Here is a 21706-nt window from a genome sequence, read left to right as displayed (position 1 = left end):
TAATTGTCTAAACAACAATTGGCGAAAGACCTTCCGTGTAGTATCGTGCGTGTTCGTGTTTGAACTTCTCTTTCCGTCGGTTTTGTCGATATGATATTCCAAAACACCGATTCATATATTTGCACTTAGAACTGATCCGTCCTTTCCGAGAAAGCTCGGCCTGAACGGTTTTTCACCTAGCTCACCAGCCGTTTAAGTTGCCTTGAATAATGAACTGTGAAGGCGTGAAATGATTGCTACAATCAGCCCAAAATTTACGAGCAGCCTAAAGTTCCCCGGAAGAGCATCAGATAATCTGTGAATATAACCAGATTCGGGCCCGAGGACATGCAATACAAATTGTCGCCATCCACCGGAATGAAACGTGTACGGTGCAACGAAGCAAAAATTTACTGACCTGTTTACTCTGAAAGTAATTGCCATCAGCTCTCCTTGCAAACTAAACGTAGGGACTCAAAAGTTCCACCAGGAACATGGAACCGTTTCCCCAAGGAGGCTATGGGGTGGGCAGACGTGGGGGAAAACGAATCTCTTCATCCTTTTTCAGCATTCGGTGTGTGCGCAAAAACGGCACAACAGGCTTGGTGCCAAATGGGTCACAAAGCCTCCTAAATAGGAGATGTGTGTCTCTTTTTTGTTTGCCATCCGACCGGTTCACTGGTGTTCTCAGGCGGCAGCAGGCATTCAGATGGCGGAGGGGTTGCTGCTAAGAATGTCGCCAATGAAGGAAATTAAATAACTTTGTCTAAAACACCCGAATAAATATCCAAAATAATGAAGCTACATTTCGAAATAATTCCAAATTCTTGCGGACCCCCCGATTGAACCCGTCCTAGAAAAATTCCTATAGAAAGAATCCCGAGACCCGACCCAGTGACTCGGTGATCCCGCGTTGTCTTCCCTGTTGTGCTATTGCACTCAAAACTGGGCAATGTCATCCGAGCGGTGGGAAAAGTGTTTCACCAACCAAGCAGGCGTTTCCACCCCGAAAAGAAGGCGAGAAACAAGAATCTGGCACAGCTTGTGAAAATGCTCTTCTTGCAGGTTTTTTCCTCCTCCTTTCTCTGTCCCTCCCATCCCTCTGACCTGGGGTGTCCAGGGACACACTGCATTCACAGAACAGCAAGGAATGAGTGTATTGAGCTGGAAACGAGAAATGTTACGACCTACGACGGAGGAAATGTGTACTCAGTTGACTGTGCAAAAACAGCAATCAAAAGACTGTGCGAGAACATGTTGCACGCAGAGGACTGCTGCTACTAAAGGACGCAGCCAGCCGAATCAAAAAAAAATGAACGAGTGAAATGTCACCTAACAAGTGTGTTTTTGAGTTTGTTAAAAGGGAATGGCAGTTCTAGGATAACAAATGAAACATAATTGGATCGCATGAATGGTAAGACAGCTTTGTCATTTTATGGCTTCAATTTTTGAGTCAAGGAATGACTTAATTTGGTTGTAGTCGGGGTAGATTTTTTTTCTCGGTGATCACCAAAATAAAGATCTGAACCCACTCTATCCATTCCATGATTCAACCAACCACCATTTCCAGGATTTTTCTGAATAATGTGATACCTATCCCAGCTGCCTCTGGGAAACGAAGGAAATTCCAGCTGTGCGACTTTTCACTGCTTGTATAACAATTGAAATTCGTTAACGGCACGACATGTCAGCTGCAGTTGTCTCCACTAGAGAAACGGCAAAATTCCTCCTCCGCTAGCTGAGAAATGGTTTTTTCCCTGAAAGTGCACATGTTGCGGAATGCATTCTGTTGACTGTACACTGGCACTAAACTGCCTTGTTGGTATCACAGTGACACAATGTTATTTTGCGAGCAAAAAAAACCACTCCCACTCGTCGACGGAAGACTAGTTTGAGCATCTTTTTTTTCATTCAAAACAGAAAAGCTTTTCCGTTCATCTTTCATCTCTACTCTTTCTCGTTGGCGGTGGTCAGCTCAGTTTTTCCGCGTTCCTCAGCATCTATTATATTACTTTATGTATCGCTATTGTATTTTATGAAATTGCGCATTGCATGTCGTAAGTAATTGCAAATGTTCGTTGATTTGAGGTCATAGTAAAAATACACGCATTCGCCGAAGGACATCGAGTGAGCTGACATACACGGAAAAAAATCAGTTCATAAATTTATGAACAAAAGGTCACGATTTAGTGAACTGAAGGATTTACGAAAACCGTGACCAAGTTCCTGAAATTATGAAACCTCGTATTCATGAAACTATTTGTGTTTTCTAAAAACCAGTTCGCCCCGAGTATATACATGGCGTTACATTAGAATGTTTGGTTGGGTTACTGTTGTTGTTCCCTGGACATGTTTAGTTTTTGTTATGATTCTTGTTCATGATATGGGAATACACAGTCGACAGTCAAACGTTGTTCATGATTTCAAGAACTTATTCGCGATTCTTGTGAATTCTCATGACGTTTGCAGGATTAAACTTTCATGATTTTAAGATCGCGATGTTCGTAATTTCTATTCACGTTATCGTGTTATATTTTAGTCATGAGTAGAGTGATTCATGTTCATGATTTCAGGATCATTGTCACGATTTTAAATGGTTTTGTCACGAGTTGTGTGATTTGTGTTCATGATTTCAGGATTTTAGTCACGATTTTTGTAACATCTGTTTATGTTATTGTAATAATTTTGTCACGAATAGAGCAATTCATGTTCATGATTTCAGGATCTTAGTCACGATTTTAGATATTTTTGTCACTAGTTGTGTGAATTGTGTTCATGATTTCAGGATCTTAGTCACGATTTTCTGAATTTCATTTCATGTTATCATGATATTTTATTTTAGAGCTTACTTTCAAAAAGTAATGTAACTAATGTTCATGATATCAGCAGTGTTATCATGGTATTCGTAAATTCTCTTCGCTTTATCGTGTTCTATTATTTTTTGGTTACTAACGGTTTTTTTTATCCGAAATAACGTGACAATATGAAATGGATCATTAAAATAAGACTCATTCGCGATATCTGGTTCTGTGAACTATATCACGCACACTATTTGGGGTTCTCAGTGCAGTTTTCGTTTTCTGTCCGAACATCACAACGAACCTTATCGAATGAAAAACGATGTTCGAGGTCCTAATATTTTTTTTATATCTACTGCTCGTACCTATTACTGGTCGCTAGCAGCTGGGTATTTCATGAAAAAGTTCATGGAACAAAAATGATTTCACGAATATTACTCTTAATTTTGCGAAAGAGTTTACGTAAAAATTTTATTACCATATTGCATGAAAATGTAAATGATTAAGAATATCTTCTAAATATCACAAGCACGCAAATAGATACTAGATAGATCGTAAATCATGTGGAATCATGAACCAGATCACGAATACATGAATAATATTTTGTGATTTCGTTAACTATTTCACGAATAACGAATGGTAAGTAAGTGACTATTAAATTTGGTATCATGAACCGGTTCACGAATACATGAATAATAATTCATGATTTCGTGAACTATTTCACGAGCACGGATATTGGATCGTAACTAATATATTAGGAATCATGAACCAGTTTACGAATACATGAAAAATATTTGCTGATTTCGTGAATCATTTCACGAGCACGGATATTGGATCGTGACTAATATATTAGGGATTAGTTCACGAGGATTGAATGTATTCATGAATAAAATTCCGAATTTCGTGAAATAGTTCACGAAAAAATAGCCAGAATATTTTGATTTTGTGAACTAATGTTCCTATATCTATGAAAAAAGTCATGAGTCAACCTTTGGTTTTATGAATATTGTTCATAAAGTTGTGAACTAGTTCGCGTACTGAGAATCGAATTAGAAATAACTTGGCGGAAACCGTAATGTAAAAAAGTGATTGTTCCAGAATTCATGGTACAGTTTCGACCCGTTTTTATAAACTCCCGATTTTATGCTCCCCCGTTTTTATGCGCCCCCGATTTTATGAACCTTTTGTACCCGATTTTATCAACCCCCCATTAATTTATTTTTTTATGCCAGCAATTAAGGCCTACAATCTTACAATTGTATTCAATCAAGGTAATGGGTCCTACATTGTTAGGTAGCAGTCAAATTGTAGGTTAGTTTACCCAATTTTGGTCCCATTTAGGGTAATTGATGAACTAGATTCACATTTTGCTAGAATTCTAAAAAGAATCAAAGCTGTGTGTTTTCATGATAAACTATTACACTTTCACATATTATCCGTAGAAAACATAACTGAAAGAGTATGTAGTAAAAGTTGTGTATTTAGTAATATTATATTTTTATTATATTGTAGTTCATGCTAAACTGCAAACAAAATTTAAACCAAAGACAATTTTTGGCGGATTGTCTGTAAACACCGGTCCAGAGGATACAATTTAGCGCATATTTGTCTCAGACACTGTGATATCTGCTCTCTAGTTTATCTACTCCTATAAAACGATCTCCTGCCAGAGCACTTGAGTTATCATTAAACAAACTTCAAATTGAATCAGCTATTGTCTTGTTCCTATTCTCTTTTGATATCTCCTATGTCATCCAAGTGGATTGATCTAATCATTTGTAAGTAAGAACAAACCAACCAGAATCAACGAGAATGGGTCATGCCAGTCGAAAGCCACTGACATAGGCTCAAACTGCCCATCTCCATAAAAATACGTGTGCCGATTCCAAACTCTTTGATACCCGATACGGAATATTGTTTGATGACGAAAAATCCTAAAAAAATATCAAACCTGTTTTCCCATTCTTGAAATTCTACGCATAACTGTTCTACTTCTACTAATAAAAAAAAACTAAAAAAGTAAATAAAGTTTGTGGAAAGAAGAAGTTATATTAACTAAGAGATGGGTTCGATATTAATAACTACAATAGTGAGATCGATCCCGTAAAACTATTCATCACTTTCGTCGCTTCCAAAAACTTAAAACATGACGAACTCATCCATTTTCGATTTTAGTAAAACTTGAAGTAGCCCGCTTAACAAGAAAGCTCTCAGCGCACACTTTCGTAAATAAAATGAAGTGACAACTCATTTGTGGTGGCTGGACCAATATGCTAAGAATTTTCGAATTTCTATCAGATTTTTCCACTGAGCATTTTTCGTAAAATGTTCCTTAAAGTGAATTTTTCTAATGAAAAACTGGACTAATTATACTAGAAACGTTGAATATGAACGTAATTTTAGACTGTAAAACTTTATTTGATCCACCGTTTCTCTCCAGATTGCACATTTAATTTTCATCTTCGATCGCGTTTTTCTTAATTGTCAGTTTTGGAATATGGACGTAGAATAACAGTGAACTACCAACGCTCTGTATCTAATTAATCGAAGAATAGTTTTTGCATCTCGCTTTTCAGGAGATTAACTGTTAAATTTCGTTGACAGAATACATTGTCATTCATAATGAGTCTATCTGCAAAATTTCAGATAGATCCTATGCTTGGAAGTTGGATTAGACAACTTTCGAACGGTTCGGTTAAATACGTTTTTTGCACTGATAGGGCAATAGGTTTATTTTTTCTGTAAACTAACAACTTGAGATAATTCTTAGGTTGCTTTTGATTATGTATGATTGAAAAAAAAAATTCCCGATTTTATCGACTTCCCCGTTTTATCAACCAAATTTTTTCGATTGGTTGATAAAAACGGGTCATTACTGTACTTTATTCACGATTTTGGGAACAATTTTTTCCCATGTATCCTTGAACGGAGCAAAAAAAATCTTTTTTTAAATGATTCTGATGAAATTTTAATAATATTGGAGCCATTTCAATTTAACAATACTTACGAAGTGGTCAATTTTCATGTATAATACCTTGTTCCGTGTGCTTTACCTGAAATTAACAAGAAAATAGAATGAAATAAGTTGACAGGATACAATGGCATTATATCGAAGCCACATATTAAATAGACTTTTTTTCCTTTTTTTTATTAACGACTAAGAGTGAGTGAATGGTTCTTTTTGCCTTTCTCAATAGAAAGATATTGCAATTGCCATTCGATTCAGCTCGTCGAGTTCGGCAAATGTCTGTGTGTGTATAGGGTGACCATATCAAGCGAGTAAAAAACCAGGACAGTTCAAAGGGGACTACCTCCCTTCATCAGCTCTAAATTGGTTGTGCCTTCTCCTCATATTTTCGGCAGCTAAAAAGTTCTAGCTCCTAGCAGGCAGAGCCTCGGTAGTACAACAGTTCTAGGGTCTGGCAGCCATAGCTTAGCCAAAAAGTCTATCATGAGAATTCGAGCACCGAGCTCTTTTTTCGGATTTACACACACGCAGTTCTTGCTTCATGGCTACATGATGTTGTTGAGAAAATCGGCAATCAGGAATTTAGCGGATGAGACGAAATATTTTGAAATCATCTGTGCAGGACCGACGAAGAGTTATCAGCACTAAACACGCGTCATTGAAGTAAAGCTGAAACATAAACGGTTCCAAGCAGCTTCCCTACGCTATTCCTGATTTAAAAATAAGTATCTGGCAATCTCTAATGACAATCGTTACATCTGGATCTGAGAGCTAGCATCGAAACAGCTGCAAAAACTAATGTTAATTACAAATTTTATCGATTGATATATGAAAAACAGCAGATAGGTTGGTGTAAATAATATCAGTTTGAGTGGGACCTTCCATACTCGCTGTTATGTAGGTTGCTAAACTCGGCAGGTTAGTCTCAGTTCAGCGTTCAGGCGTGAAGCCATGTTAATCGTGGATTAGGTACCATTTGCATTGACCCTGAAGTGGTTCCATAATCACCAGCTAGAGAGAGCACTCAATGAAGTTATTCCACGATAGTTTTTTTATGTTTCGTCATTTACCTTTCCTTGGATTGTAGAAATGTTCGCGGATTTCCAGTAAGACGAAAAAAGGCCATTGAAAAGAGAACTCAAGCAGAAGCAAAGTCGCCAAAACTTCGATTCACAGAGGCACCAAAAGAAATTCTTCGGGTCCCGGATTGAAAGACGATTAAAGCCGGGAAGAAGTTCTGGTATTCATTATTTCAATGCCATTGATAGCGGCCAGAGTTTGGTCCACAACTGGAATCATTTCGATTTGTTCGGCTGCCAAATTTCCTTGCAAACGGACTACAGGTCATTCATATGCTATGTACATACGAACGCCTCGTTCTTCTGTCCTTTCAATTTCCATGTAAGATTACAAAAGGACATCTGATGGAACAATTGAGAGAATTGAGTGTATAAAACTTTGTCGTATTCGTTGGAGTTATGGTTGCGATCGGTCGTAATTGCGATCTGAACCAGACGAAATAGAACGAAGACTCAATAAAGAAAAATATTTTAGACTTACAGGACAAAATCCAGGACAAATCAAGCATTTTCCTCGACTTCCCAGGACACCAGGACAGTTAGTGAAAAATCAGGACATGTCCTGGAAAACCAGGACGTATGGTCACCCTAAGTGTGTATGTATGTGTGTGTACGCGAATACAATCTTACTCACATTTCTCAGAGATGGCTGAACTGATTTTCACAAACTTAGTCCCAAATGAAAAGTGCAACGTTCTCATAGGTTGCTATTGAATTTCTAGTGGATCCGACTTCCGGTTCCAGAATTACAGGGTGATGAGTACGATCACGTAGAAAATGTCGATTTCAATAATTGCAGAAAATGAATGTATAATGGTGAAAATTTTTCCAAAATGTGACCCTCAACTGCTTCGATTTGTAGTACTAGGTCACTAACAGCCATTCAAAGTCTTTTTGGTCACATCGGCCACCATCATCGGTTCTGGAAGCCCCGGCCGAAGTATCCAAATTCCGAAAAACAGTCACATCGGTTTCTCGGAGATAGCTAGACCGAATCAACCAAACTTAGTCTCAAATGAAAGATGTTGCGCCCCGTAAATGGCTATTTCATTTCATCCCGATCCGACTTCCGGTTCCGGAGTTACAGGTTGTGGCGTGCGATCACATAGCAAATTCCGATTCAAACCGATACTCCGATGAAAGCAAAAAAGGTAAAAATTGCGCTAAAATGTCTCTCAAACAACTTAAATTTGCAGTTCTAGGTCACCGACGGCCAACCAAACTTTCGTTGACTACGTTGACCACTATAGACGGTTGCGGAAGTGCCCGGGAAAAGCGGCCATCTTTCAAAATTAACGAACTCATATCAGTTTCCCGGAAATGGTTGGGCCGATTTTTACAAACTTAGTCCCAAATGATAGCTATAATATCCCCACGGATGTCTATAAAATTTCGTACGGATCGCTATGAAATTCCCATATATGCCGGAACTCAAATTTTTTTCAAAATTCAAATGCCAATCTTTGAAATGCAGGAAACTTCGAGATTTCAAGTTATCTCGAAAAAAAATTTTTTTTTAATAAAAATCGGCGTTTTGGGACTTTGCCGATTTTGCACCTTTTTTCAATGCAATATTACCGTGGCTGTTTTTTCTTTTGCAAAATTTTAGAATTCCAATAATGATTTCTTTTCTTGTATATAGTTGTCATGTCGTGTATAATAAAAATGTAATATATACATTGGAAAGCTTCTAATGAATATAAACAACGCAAAAATTCTCGTGTTCATGATTGAAAATGGCACAATTGCACCGCTAGGTGGATTAAAACAGGTTTTTATCATTCGAGTTTAGAATGAAATGTTAAAAAAACGTATTTTTCAAAGTTGGTGCAATGCACAGCAACACTACTATTTTCAGTTGGTTTTAACCTAAAGTTATACAAATGGCTGTGTTCAACTACGTTTGTAATAATATTGTCTTACTTAATAGTCATCATCACTAGAAAGCGATATTGCTGGATATATAATTGAAATAATTAAAAAAAACCCTTAAAATATCATCATTTTACATTCATGCAAAAAATCTTAAACAAGTTTTGACATACTCTCAATTTTGCTACGTTATTTAGCGGGCATGTAAAATGTAAAATGTGACATAAAATGTAAAAAATACCTATATAACGAAATAAAAAATCAAAAAAAAAACAAATATTTTGGTTATTGGTCAGGAATTCGTTCTAGTTACTCCTGAGTGTATCGCGCCGTTATGCAAAATCAGCTCTAGAGCTCTATAGAGTCATCAAGATATTTTTTTTGCCCAAAGACTGCAATACGCCAAACTGCCCGGAGTTCCAGGAAACCGAAAGATACTTGGCAAATACGAAGCAGCAGTCAAATTAGGTGACACTGAAAATGAAATGAAAATGTAATGACGATAGCAGATAGCTGGGAAAGAAGTTACAGATACTACTGTATAAAAATTTGAGTGCCATTCAAAACTGTTTTTAAATATTAGGTACATTGTCACAAAATGAATCTATATCTTAATTTGGATAACAAAATTATTTTTGGCCACGGTTTCTATAGTGCAATAATTTTGTCCAAATAATTTTTTATTTGGAAAGATAAAAAATCTAATATGCGAGAAGTTTTGATATAAACTACAACAATATCACTCAGTTTGATTGAGCTAGTGAAATCAGAAGTGCATATGTTGAAAATTCGTTTGTCGGTTTCGCTTGTCCATGCATTATAATAGGGCTGACATAACATTATGACAATCTACGAAAACCAAGTAATAATATGCCAATAAAGGTTAAAACGAATATATTTCACAAAAATTGATATTTTTTTAAACTATGAGGCTTACTAATGTTATATTCTTAACACATTTAACATGAGCATGAGTACCACGTTCCTGATGTGATGAAACTGGACATAATGCGGCTGCAGAAAAGTCACATCTTTTTTTTTTTAATCTAATGATTTATTTGAAACGGCTCAATGCTTTAGCACAACTGAGCCGTGGGTCTTTTAATTTTACAATAAGTAAAATAAAAAAAAATCTAAGAATGTCGGTCTGCCAGATATTGTTGACGCAGTTTGCTGCTGCGTGTTGAGATCGTTTTCCTTGGCGGTGAAGCCGCTTGGGGGTCATTCAGTCTGCCTTCTCTCGCGTTATCGTTCCCGTGCATGTCATCATCGGTACTGTTTTCTTGCTGATCAGAGGTTCTTAATTTTTATTGCGCCAGCAGCGCAGACAGCTAGTATGATTTTATGCGCCTATTATCATCCCAGTTCCTCTGGCCTGGGCCTAGAGTAAAGACGGTACTGATTAAATAGATAAATTAAACATTCTCCCTACTTATCCGCAAGACGAAAAAGTTACTACAGTTACAGACGCCCCCGTTGCGTCTGATGCAAAGTGCTCAAACCAAAAGTTATTTTCTTTTACGATTTTGAAGTCAAGGCTACAATGGATCTGTTGCGTAATGTTATCATTGTGTACGAAAAAAAACTATTTGCAGTCAGACGAGCGTTCCAAGAGTAGACGTCCCACAATTTCCACGCCGATGAGCGCCGCACAGTGGCGGGTCTTCAAACAAAAGTCGGACAAAACCTCAAATGTTACCTAATTTGGCTGAAAATCACAATTTAAGCTAATTTTGAGGTGCTAAACACATTTTTGATTTCAAAAGTCGTAAAATATTAGATGCATTTTTCCATACAGTGTCACTGAACCTTTCTTATAACTATGATCCCGTTTTCATGATAGATTTTCCGTTTCTGTTCACCAATGTCAGCAATATCATAAAAATGAAGAACACTACTTTAAATCTATTGTATAATGTGTTGGTTTACTGTAGATTGTCTAACTATTTTACAAAAAACACCCTGCGCCTCCATACCAGCAACAAAGCTTCAAAATCTTCTTAAAACATTTTGCGCACTTAGGCGCAGAACGAGACCATGATATTCGAAAAGTAGAGATTATTTCCCATAGAATGTATATTATGTGACCGTTCCGAAATGATTCCGAAATTTGTTCAGAATACATTAGTGAAAAAAGTATTTTGGATCTGACCACCTCAAACATATTTGAACAAAAAAGTCATAGTTCCAAGTAAATTTACCAAATGTATTTTATTCACTAACTAAGTTCTTTTGTTCCTCTACACAATGAAACTAGTTGTACTAAAATCGGGCCAAAATCAAAAGAGCAACATGCATTTGAAGTAAACAGTGGTTTCGGAAATGAAAATCATTAAAAAGTCCAGACTTTGCTTCGTTTATACTCATGTTAAAAATCGTGTTCTTATTCAAAGATCATAATATTTTGAATTTACATCATTCAATATATGAGAAATTTAGGAAAAATAGAAAATATCAATATTTCAAAAATAAATTTTTGAGGTTTTGGCCAGCCTCCAGCCACTGTGCGCCGTGGCGAACGCGATAACACACAGAAAATTCAATAAGATTTATGCTATATTTCACCCTAAGGAGGAAAATTTGGTAAAAACCAAAATTTCTCACTAGGGTGAAAATTTGTTGGCTTAGACTTGTAGTTGAACTAAAAAAAAAGTTAATGTTTCGGGCAATGGCTTCATGAAAGCCGGAGAATCTCATATTTTGCTGTAAAATCCGCTCACCTTTCTTTAAAATAATTGGGAGAATTTTTTTATTCAGTTTTCTATTGTTCATCGACAGGCTATACATATAGTACTGCCTAGAAAAATAACGGATTTTTGAAAACTCAATCGGCCCACCACTGAATCGATTCCTAGTCCCATCAGGAGTACTTGCTCCAAGTTTGAAGCAAATCGGATAAGTCTAGCTACCGGACCAACGTGGCTGAAGTTTGTATGGGGTTTTTCGAAAATTTACATGGAGAAAACGCACTAGCTTGCATTTTCGCCGCTAGGTGGCACTGTACCACCTGTGGCCGCATAGAGAGCGCCAACACTAACATTTCATAGAAGAGAAATAGAATATCGCGATGTTGGGAAGAATCATTGAAAAATTCATATTCTACAACTTTGTGGAAGATACTTAACTTCTATCTCTCTCCGTTGACAAGTTAGTGTTGGCGCACTCTACGCGGTAGCATGTGGAACTAAAATTTTCTAACCAAAATATAACTCGTATTACGTACTACAATTCTTCTGAGCATACTATTGAGCTAAATCTAACCATTATTTCACAAAAATGTTTTGTTCATGGGAATCAAGTACTGATATACGACCATGCACTGCTAGGACCCATGTAAAACTGACTCAGACATCACTTCGCTAAAAGTTTAATAACTTCTTTTAACATGGCCAGATTGACTAGCAGTTTTCGACAAAGTTATAGAGAATTAAATTATCTTTCTTATTTTCACTTACAGTAACAATATGATGCATACAGTGCCACCTAGCGGCGAAAATGCGAGCTAGTGCGTTTTCTCCATGTAAATTTTCGAAAAATCCCATACAAACTTCTGGCACGTTGGTCCGGTAGCTAGACTTATCCGATTTGCTTCAAATTTGGAGCAAGTACTCCTGATAAGACTAGGAATGGATTCAGTGGTGGGCCGATAGGGGTCATTTTTTCTTGTCACTCTATTGTACATTCTCATAAAAAAGTTAATTCGTTGATTAGTTTTTCAGTTGTCATGTTCGCCAACGCTGTAGAAAATAACCCATTTGGTATAATCTGTTGAAAATTTGGGTAGAAGTAGTTTAGAGTGTATTGTTTACACTATATTTTAATCGCTGTCAGTTTTTTCGAAAATTGTTGCCGATAGATTGAATTCTGCGTGTATTACACCAAATACACGCGAGGAATGCATGACTGTTCAAAACAAAAGAAGTTCAGCATAGCCACTGAGATTGCAGGAGGCTATTCTAGAGGGTTCAATAGTAACAATAAAGCGGATAAAAAAAGTCGATTTTTTTTGCCCACTTAACCAGACGTCTCCCTTAATCTAGTAGGGGGGAGGGGGGAAGGGATAAGGGAACAATTACTTGTAAACTCGCCGCTCGAGTGCATCTCAGAAGCAGCGTTGCCAATGTTCCAGATTTATCCGATATTCTCCAGATATTTGACAAATGGACAGATGTCTGGTCAAGCCAGAGATTTCGCCAGATTTTTTGAATTTTGCCAGATCTTTCCAGACATTCTGAATTCTACATTTCACTGCAGGGCAATAAAGTTAGCTACTTATGAAAATTGATTGAACTCTTTGAGAATCTCCTCAAAAAACTTAAAAATTTGTCGATGTGGCAGGAAACAAAGTACATATTAAACGTATTTTTTAATTTATTATATTGTATCGACATTCAATTAGCAAGGGACTATAAGATGTGAAGTATTTTAATAGTACTCAAGGAAGAGCAAGGATATGAAGGATGAATGTTTAGAAAAGCGTGAAATAGGGTCATATGAGCAACCTTTGAGTTTCTCGACGACTTAACCCTTTGTCTTCTACCGCAGGAGTCAGAATATTTCGGCATTTTCATCCATTGCGAATCACTTGAGTCTACAGTTCATCCGGATGTGCGTAAAGTGACTTAGTACATTATGCTGTTCGACAAAAGTTAAGTAACGGAAAGCTTCTACACTAAGCGTTTTGTGACGTTGAACCTCCTGAATGAGGTAACTTTTGTCCCTTGCATATCGCCTGCCGGTGTGCTTTATTTCATCGAGTATTGTATTTGCCTCAGCATCAGCGTCATATAGTTGCATTGTGGATTGAACACGACGATTCTCTTGTATTCGACCTTTGTATTAAGCTTGGAGAACACGTTGAATCAGTCAGGAATGTAACATGGATAAAAAATTGCATAAATTTTAAATAATTTTCCCTCACAGTTTAATCCACAAAACATCATTATTAAGATCACTTAGGAAACTTGAAATTATAATTCAATTTTGCGACTCAAGCATATCAAACATATTGGCTCGTGAAATGTATTACAATGTTCAAAAATTTTTGTTTTGTAACATTAAATTGTTAATTTTTCTATCAAACACAATATAAAAAATTAATATGTCTAAAACCAAAAGTTGTCCAATTGCTAATCGACAATTAGAAACATGGTTCTAACTACTTTTTCAGCTTCCGATTTTTACTATAACCAAATGTTGAAACTCGTAAATTCACCACTACAACACTGCTTAAGGCCAATTGCAGCGACCGCGATTCTGATTGTGATATTGAGACCGCGTTAATCAGACTATAAGTGCAACAGAGTTCACAAACTATTTGAGGCGTTTTTGTGTCTACAAAATCTTGGACGTAGTTGTGCGTGGATAATCGCGATTGCATGGTCGTCTTTGTGTATCATCGCGAAGGTCTCGGGCGTTTATAGGTTAACGTGTTCGATTGCGTAGGCACGTCGAGGGGGCGTTTATAAGGCGCGTGTGCTAGCGTGTATGTAACATTGCTTGCATAAATTCGATTTTATAACCATGTGGCCATTCGCATACTCACGTGTATTATTGAATGATCAGGCGTGAACTGTAAATAAGTTATTTAATTAGTGTATGGTTCAGATGCTAAAAGAGAGTAAGTATCCCCATATCACAAGAGCTCCCGGTGATGCCGCTATGAAACTTGTTGTCTAGTGGATATGAGCGATATTTCGTGATTGGTCCAACGGAAGACATGAATTTAGGCTGCTAGGACTGAGGGTAGTAACTTCGGTACGCGACCGATTCATGATCGCGCGAACGGTGGGTTAATGCTTCAAACCGCGTTTTTAAATTTATAAGTTCTAAAACCTTCACCTAGTGACCGGTATGTTTTAATGTTGGCGAGAAGGCGGTCGTAAGTTTGCGTTGATGATTGCATCTAAATTTTCACGTTTGTAACTAGGTTTATGTTATCGCGAAGGCCCCGAGCGTTTATACGTTTAAAAAATTTCGAAAATTTGCTTTTGAATAGGGAGTACGCGTCAAAGTCCAAATTCCGGGGTATTGAAACTGAATTATAATAGCAAATGTCGGTTAATATACAGTTTTCTCGAAAAAACGTTCACCATGTTCCAAAAGGACCCTTGAAATAATTGAATATCCATTTGATTGCTTAGTTTTTGGCGTATACTCACATACCGCCAACTTACCCCGCGGAGTAAGTTGGCGGGTTTCCCGCATCACATATTTTTGTCTCTAAAAATGGAGACAATGCATCAAACACTTTAAATTAATCTCCAACAGTCTGCTCTTTCATGCCGCGTATTCTATTTTGCAAGGTCTACTTGCATCAAAGCGGTAAAAATTGAAAATTGAAAACACCGCCAACTAGGCCCAGACTCCCCTACAACGTCTTACCGCACCTTCTCCTGAGTCAAACCTAGTTCCTCGTAACAATTTTGGTTTTAAGGCACTCTTGTAGTTGCTCATAAACCGTAGATTGTACTTGTACTATAATACCACGAATAGTAACTGGGATCTGCTACAAAACACGGAACACGGGTGGCATAATCATTTCCTAGCCGGTACAACCTGTGAATCTTGTCAAACAAAAACAAACGTTCCCAGGAGGCTGCAACTGGTTCAAACATTCTACAAAGTTAATAATTGAGAAAATATGCGAAAGTCCATTTCACAAATTAATAGCGGACCAAAGTTTTTTTGCTTCTTACAGGATTTTTCTTTGTAATCTACCAGATGGACTCGAAGTTTGTGTTGGTCCTGAACACATTTCCAACGATAATGAAAAGAACAGCGAACATTTAGACACCGTCAGCGAATTCGCACAGCTGACGTTATGCCCACGGGAATCCACACTGACTGTACGTCAGTTATGCGAATTGCGCATAGCAGCGACACCGGCAAACAAACATTTTCATTTGTTTTTCTTCGTTGCCTTCGTCACAACTTTTTTCAAGAAAACATGGCGTAAGAAAAATTCAGAATCGTTCAAAGTGGGAGCAAAAAAATTGCTTTTCCCCCCAGCAGCAGCAGAAATAGCGAAGGTAGAAAAAGACGATTGTCGTTTGTGGCTTGCATAAAAGTTGGCCACCAGTAGCAGCACATTTAAACGGAGTTGAAAGGGAGGGCTGTGATAAATTTTTTTCTTGCATTAGTCAGACTGACAAACTTTTTGGTGAAATGAGAAAATAACTCATCAGAATCAAATTAAATCCTATGCCAGATGATAGTCACCGATAAGGGCAAAGACGCTGAACAGGGTTGTGAGTTTAAATAGTAGCTAAGTAGCTGACGATGGAAAATAGTAAAAAGTGGAAAAACATATTTTCGTGGCACGCTTTTCAAATGCTAGAAAAGTCACATTGAATATTTTAAAGCTGTTGATGACGCAAAAACTGCGGCACGTCATCACGCGTTCAGATTTGTTAACCAACAGTGAAGTGTTTGGCTCGAGAGTACTCAACGTAGCGCAAATTTTTGAACTCACTATACCCATCAGGAGTGCTGAAGCTAGCAGAATATCGCTAGTGGAAAGGCCTGCTTGTCACCTATGTGCTATGTGTATTTTAGCAAACGAGAGCATTCGACTGTAACCGAACAGTTAATGAGTTATATACTGTTGCTTTTCTTCATTTTTACTGCTCTCTTTTTTACCTAGCTTGGTTTTTGCTCTCTTTACGCTTGTTACTCTATTAAACTTACTAAACTTTGGTATTTTTACTTACTTTACTCTTTTTATTCCCTTTATACTTTTTGTTATCTATTCTATTTTTACCCTTCTCGTTCTTTTAAATCTTTTGTTCTTTTTTCCTTAACAACACAACATTCCTAACATCGTAATTCTATTTACACACTTCACTCTATTTGCACTCTTAAGGTTTTGCCTTTCTCAATAGAAAGGTATTACAATTGCTCTGAAAACCGACTTTTTAACGGAGGCCCGGAGGGCCGAGTGACATATACCATTCGATTCAGTTCGTCGAGTTCGGCAAATGTCTGTGTGTGTGTATGTATGTGTGTATGTATGTATGTGTGTGTGTATGTGTGTGTATGTGACCAAAAATGTCACTCATTTTTCTCAGAGATGGCTGAACCGATTTTGACAAACTTAGTCTCAAATGAAAGGTGCAACGTTCCCATAGGCTGCTATTGAATTTCTAATGGATCCGACTTCCGGTTCCGGAATTACAGGGTGATAAGTACGAACACGCAGAAAATGTCGATTTTAATAAATTCTGCAATGAATGTATAAAGGTGAAATTTTTTCCAAAATATGACCACAACTGCTTCGATTTGTAGTATTAGGTCACTAACATCCATTCAAAGTCTATTTGGCCACATTGGCCACCATCCTCGGTTCCGGAAGCCCCGGCGGAAGTATCTAAATTCAGAATAACAGTCACATCGGTTTCTCGGAGATGGCTAGACCGATTCGACTAAACTTGGCCTCAAATGAAAGGTATTGCGTCCCCGTAAATGGCTATTTCATTTCATCCCGATCCGACTTCCGGTTCCGGAGTTACAGGTTGTGGCGTGCGATCACATTGAAAATTGTGATTCAAACCGATACTCCGATGAAAGCAAAAAAGGTAAAAATTTCGCTAAAATGTCTCTCAAACAACTTAAATTTGCTGTTCTAGGTCACCGACGGCCAACCAAACTTTCGTTGACTACATTGACCACCATAGACGGTTCCGGAAGTGCCCGGGAAAAGCGGCCATCTTTCAAAATTTACGAACTCACATCAGTTTCCCTGAAATGGTTGGGCCGATTTTCACAATCTTAGTTCCAAATGATAGCTATAATATCCCCACAGATGTCTATAAAATTTCGTACGGATCGCTTATATGGGTCCGGAAATATAGACTAAATCGTCCGGTCACATATGAAATTCCCATATAAGCCAGAACTCAAATTTTTTTTTCAAAGGGGGGACCCCATGAAATTTCAGAAATCGAATTCGTATTTTTGATGCCAAACATCTTTAAAATGCATGAAACGTCGAGATTTTATGTTATCTCGAAAAAAATTTTTTTTTGCAAAAATCGACTTTTTGGGACTTTGCCGATTTCGCACCTTTTTTCAGTTCAATATTACCGTGGCTGTTTTTTTTTTCAAAAGTTTAGAACTCGAACTCTTTTAATGAATATAAACAACGCACACATTCTCGTGATTCATGATTGAGAAAGGCACAATTGCACCGCTAGGTGGATTAAAATAGGTTTTTAAGGAATATTTTTATAGTCTATTGTTCTTTATTGGATTTAACCATAAAATCTTTTCTCTTGCTGATGTTGACATGGTGGACCTGTGGATGACAGTGACAGTACCCTGTTTAAAATTACAGAGTCAAATGGCGTGTAATGTTGCATCTATTCTGGTGATCTACTAGAACAAGGTCCTGATCGTTCAAATTTTGAAAAAAATTGATATCTCATAAAACTGCGGGCATTTTTTTAAACGTGTATTTATTACCCACGTGTTTCAGTTTTTTGTAGTTTTTAGAAAGCAACAAACTAAAATTTGTGACTGTGTAGCACGAACTAACTCCCGTTTACTGTACTCCAGCGCAGCGGAAAAGAATAACCACACGAATTCTATGGATACACTATGGGTATGTAAATTTAATTCTTTTATTGGTGTAAATACATAAAAGACATACGGCTCCGTTAATCTCGTGCTGTGGCAAATATCTTGAGCTGTGGCAAATAAACGAATTAGAAAAAAATGATATTCGTCAACCCTAAATTTAAGGTTTATACTTGTTGAGGTCAACCCTATCGCGGTGTATTAATTAGTGCTCCGTTCAGCGCTAGGCTCTAACTCGGCAGCATAGCTGTCAATGTGTGATGCCTGATAAGCGCATCAATGATGTGGTTGTCAGTTTCAGTTTGTTTACGTCCTGCATAATGTTGTACCGTGCTTTTAATGTGTTCGATAAATATAGTTTGTTTTAATTGTTATCGTTCGCGTTTTATTCCTCTGATATAGAGACGATCCGTAAGCAAGTGTCGGGGACTACACGGTTTAAAAGTGGCGAAGAGAATTCGCGAGTTTGGGTAGTTTTTATTCGCCGATAAACAAAACTAACGCAACATTTCGTCACCCGCGCGGAAGAAAAGAAAGTGGCTGATGACGGTAGTGAGTTGAACGGACAAAATGGTGTTGACCCCCCCAGGACTGTTAAATCAACGGCAGCAATTGAATCAGCAGATTAATCCCGCACCAGCGGCCCACCAGCAGCAGCAATTTTTCGCTCCCGTTGTGACTACACGCCAGCAGCAGCAGCCGTTCATTCCCGTTTCTGCAGCTCAGCAGCAGCTGTTTACAAACATTCCACCCCACCAATCGCAACCCCAGGTCAGTAATGATATGCTCATGCAAATAATGCAGATGATGCAACAGCGGCAGCAACAGTCCGACGAGCAGCAACAACCGAACCCGGAACAGATCCTTGACTCCATTGCAAGCAATATCAAGGAATTCCGGTACGAGATCGAGAGTAATGCCACTTTCGCAGTGTGGTACTCTAGATACGACGATCTTTTCGAGAAGGATGCTGCTAGGCTGGATGACGAGGCAAAAGTTCGTCTCCTAATGCAAAAGTTGGGTTTAGCAGAGCATAAGAGGTACGTAAGCTTCATTTTACCAAAGTTTCCGAAGCATTTTAGTTTCGCACAGACAGTTGACAAGCTCAATAGCCTGTTTGGAGCGAAAGAGTCGGTTATCAGTCGTCGATACCGATGTCTGCAAATCGCGAAGAATCGTACTGAGGATCATGTGGCGTTCGCGTGTAAAGTAAACAAGGCTTGCATAGAATTTGAACTGGGAAAGCTCACGGAAGAACAGTTCAAGTGCTTAGTATACGTGTGTGGTCTGAAATCGGAGAATGACGTCGAGATTCGTACCCGTCTCCTTACAAAAATTGAGGACAATAACGACGTTACATTGGAGCAGCTCTCCGAGGAGTGTCAGCGTCTGTACGACCTCAAACGACGACAGTGCGATGATTGAGTCTGCGGCACCATACAACCAAGTGCAAGCGATACAGAAGTTTGGTGGGAAGCGATTAGGCGAGTGTGACCGAGAGTCACCACAACTGTCTTAGAGTGCTACCGGAAGGAAGCCAAGTTATCCTTGTTGGCTTTGCGGTGCATTACATTTCGTCCGAGACTGTAGTTACGACAACCATAAGTGCTCCGATTGCGGCCAAGTCGGACACCGTGAAGGATACTGCGACAGTGCAAAATCTCGGAAACCTGGAAGCAGACGTAAGAAGCGAGACGTCTCAGCCAAAGTGGTGGTGGTCGACGTATGCAGCGTGGTGCAGCGACGCAGATTTGTATCTGTTGGCCTATCTGGAACGGATATTCGACTGCAACTTGACACTGAATCTGGCATCACCGTCATCAGCAGGGAGAGTTGGCAGAAACTCGGTAGTCCTGCGCTTTTGCCAGCAACAGCCAAAGCGAAGACAGCATCTGGTAACATTTTGTCACTCGATCGAATTCGAGTGTGACGTAGCAATCGGAGAAAGTACACGACGTGATCTGATCCGTGTTACCGAGAAACAACTTCATCTGCTCGGTTCCGATTTGGTCGATAGTTTCAACCATTGGTCCGTGCCCATGGACACCTTCTGTTGTCACGTGTCATGCTCTTCTGCGGCACCCGCTGCACTACAATCGATTTTCCCAAACGTGTTCACCGATCAGCTCGGTTTGTGCAGCAAAACTAAAGTGAAGTTGGAGCTGAAAAAAAGTGTTCGACCCGTCTTCTGCCCTAAGCGCCCGGTTGCGTACGCGATGTATGATGCCGTTGACCAGGAACTCGACCGACTGGAAAAGTTGAATATCATCACCCCGGTCGAATATTCGGAGTGGGCTGCTCCGATCGTTGTCGTCCGTAAAGCCAATGGTTCCATTCGAATTTGTGGAGACAATTCCACGGGGCTTAACGCTGCGCCCCAACCAAATCAGTATCCACTTCCCCTACCGGACGATATCTTCGCTAAGCCGACTAACTGTAAGGTGTTCAGCCAGATCGATTTGTCCGACGCTTTCTTGCAGGTGGAAGTCGACGAACAGTATCGTAAGTTGCTAACCATCAATACACATCGTGGCCTCTACTCCTACAACCACCTCCCGCCGGCTGTGAAGATCGGACCTGGTGCCTTCCAGCAGCTCATCGATACAATGCTAGCCGGTCTGCAGTGCACGTGTGACTACCTCGATGACGTCATCGTCGGCGGAAAAACTAAAGAAGACCACGATCGCAATTTACGGGCTGTTCTAAAACGAAGTCAGCATTTCGGGTTCACCATTCGAATCGATAAATGCACCTTCCACAAGCAGCAAGTGCAGTACGTGGGTCATATTGTCGACAGTCGCGGATTACGTCCAGATCCGGCCAAAATCGAAGTGATATCCAAGCTGCCGCCTCCAACCGGTATCCGGTGTGCGATCATTTTTGGGGGCTATCAACTACTACGGCAAGTTTGTTCCCAATATGCACAAGTTACGATATCCGCTGGACAACGTTCTCAAGGACGATGCGAAGTTACAGTGGACTGATGAGTGCCAGAGAGCGTTCGAGCAGTTCAAACAAATACTCTCCTCGGATCTACTTCTCACACATTATGATCCGAATCGGGAGATCATTGTCTCTGCCGACGCTTCTTCCGTTGGGCTCGAGGCAACGATTAGCCACAAGTTCCCCGACGGCACAATCAAAGTCGTCCAACATGCTTCCAGAGAACTCACAAAAGCTGAATAAGGCTACAGCCAACCGGATCGTGAAGGTTTAGCTATCGTTTTCGCCGTCATGAAGTTTCACAAAATGCTCTTCGGACGGCACCTTAGTTTGAAAACCGACCACCAGCCCCGTATGTTTGGTTCTAAAAAGGGAATACCGGTCTACACAGCCAACCATCTCCAACGATTTGCGCTCAATCTGTCGCTCTACGTTTTTGACATCGAGTACGTGCCCACCCGCAGGTTCGGCGATGCAGACTTACTCTCGAG

The 21706-nt window shown here is 39.1% G+C and overlaps 1 protein-coding gene across 5 annotated transcripts in view; it reads right to left on the bottom strand.

Moving 5' to 3' along the window:
* LOC131693017 (uncharacterized) overlaps nucleotides 1-21706 on the bottom strand; it is a 546650-nt gene that overhangs the window by 412382 nt on the left and 112562 nt on the right. Inside the window, exon 3 of one of the 5 annotated variants that reach the window (XM_058980473.1) lies at nucleotides 5812-5830. The exons of the other annotated variants lie outside the window; for them this stretch is intronic. The gene's annotated coding sequence lies outside the window, so the exon portion shown is untranslated. The remainder of the gene's footprint in view (nucleotides 1-5811; nucleotides 5831-21706) is intronic. 5 annotated transcript variants of the gene reach the window in all.

This window comes from Topomyia yanbarensis, chromosome 3 (assembly GCF_030247195.1).
Source record: "Topomyia yanbarensis strain Yona2022 chromosome 3, ASM3024719v1, whole genome shotgun sequence".
NCBI classification, from domain to species: Eukaryota; Metazoa; Arthropoda; class Insecta; order Diptera; family Culicidae; genus Topomyia; species Topomyia yanbarensis.
The sequence above is the reverse complement of the archived record's forward strand: the minus strand, read 5'-3'. Positions and strand labels throughout refer to the sequence as shown.